Source organism: Rhinichthys klamathensis, unplaced genomic scaffold, assembly GCF_029890125.1.
Source record: "Rhinichthys klamathensis goyatoka isolate OS25496 unplaced genomic scaffold, OSU_Roscu_1.1 h1tg000217l_1, whole genome shotgun sequence".
Classification (NCBI taxonomy): Eukaryota; Metazoa; Chordata; class Actinopteri; order Cypriniformes; family Leuciscidae; genus Rhinichthys; species Rhinichthys klamathensis.
The window spans coordinates 431762-433094 of NW_026606742.1; the positions used below are offsets into that span (position 1 = coordinate 431762).

At 35.0% G+C, this 1333-nt stretch overlaps 1 long non-coding RNA gene across 1 annotated transcript; it reads right to left on the reverse strand.

Moving 5' to 3' along the window:
- Nucleotides 1–377: 377 nt before the first annotated feature.
- Nucleotides 378–1333, reverse strand: LOC130097352 (uncharacterized). The gene is made up of 2 exons (XR_008808295.1): nt 1280–1333; nt 378–617 (listed from the first exon to the last, which is right to left on the reverse strand). It is a non-coding gene; the product is annotated as an uncharacterized LOC130097352 (long non-coding RNA).

Here is a 1333-nt window from a genome sequence, read left to right on the forward strand (position 1 = left end):
AGATGAATGGATATTATACACTATCATTAAGAGGTTGTTAAAAGTCGGTACGATTTTTTTTAACCACCTCCAAGTTTGCATTTCATTACTCTAGTCTTCAGTGTCACATGATCCTTCATCAATGTTGAAAATAGTTGTGCTGCTTATTTTTGTGGAAACTGATCATTTTATTCAGGATTATTTGATTAGAAAGTTTGAAATAGTATTTATTTGATATAGAAATCTACATTATAATTGTCTTTACTGACAGTTAATTTAATGCATCCTTGTTGAAATAAAAGTATTAATATTGTTCAGGAGGGAACAAATCTTACTGAATTGAATAGTAATATTCATAAAATGAAAAGAACCTGGGCATTCAGATGATAACTGCTCTGCCATTTTGATTTGATTCATTATTTGAACTTTTGCCATTTTCTTGTTAGCAAAAGTAGAGATACGAAACACACGCAGTGCAGAAAAGCGCACGAGACATGGACTCAGGCCAGATTAGAATCTGTTTCTCCAACATGGGCACCACAGCATGTTGTGTCTAGCTAACTTCTAGGCTCCGACTTGGGCTGATGTTTACTCAAGTTTCGGTTTTCGTAGTCATCTTCAGTTCCACTACCCCTCGTCTGCAGTAAAGAGAAAGATTCAGAGGTCCACAATCCATCACATACACACTTTACTTACTGAAACACTATGCTTACTGCATATTAACTTTTTAACAATGTATACAAAATGCACATGTCTTATTTTTCAGATGAGAAAACTGATGATCGTTGCACAAACATTTTAGTCTTTCATACAAATTTGAGGGGGAAAAAATGACATTTGATGATATTTTGGTGTCTTCATCATGGCTTGTAATAGAACTAATGATACAGCAATTTTACAAATTTCTCCCCTCTATCTTGTACACACCCCAAAGCTTTTTCACATGCCACATAGCATCAAGCGATCAGACCATCAGTGTTTATGCTTGCACAACTCCTGTTTTCTGAGAAATATAAATATCTATTTCCTGTCTCAGGAAATTGATAACCATTCAACTAGTTGATTTAACGGTTGATTGAATTAGGTCATGGAAAAAGCCCCATATATCTAAACACAACTTACATAAAATACAAGTGCTGCTTTCCAGAGAAATAACAAATGCAACTGTTGCAGCAGGTCTTCAATGCGTCTTTCAAAGTTTAGGCCTATACTTGCATGCCAAGCATAATCACGTTCAAATAGAAGAATGTTGTTTTTGTGTGTGGTTTATCAAAATAACCTTTAATACTAAAACACTGACCTGTATTACATTGTACACAGAGTCACTGGTCCTGTAGAGGGTGGCATACGTCAT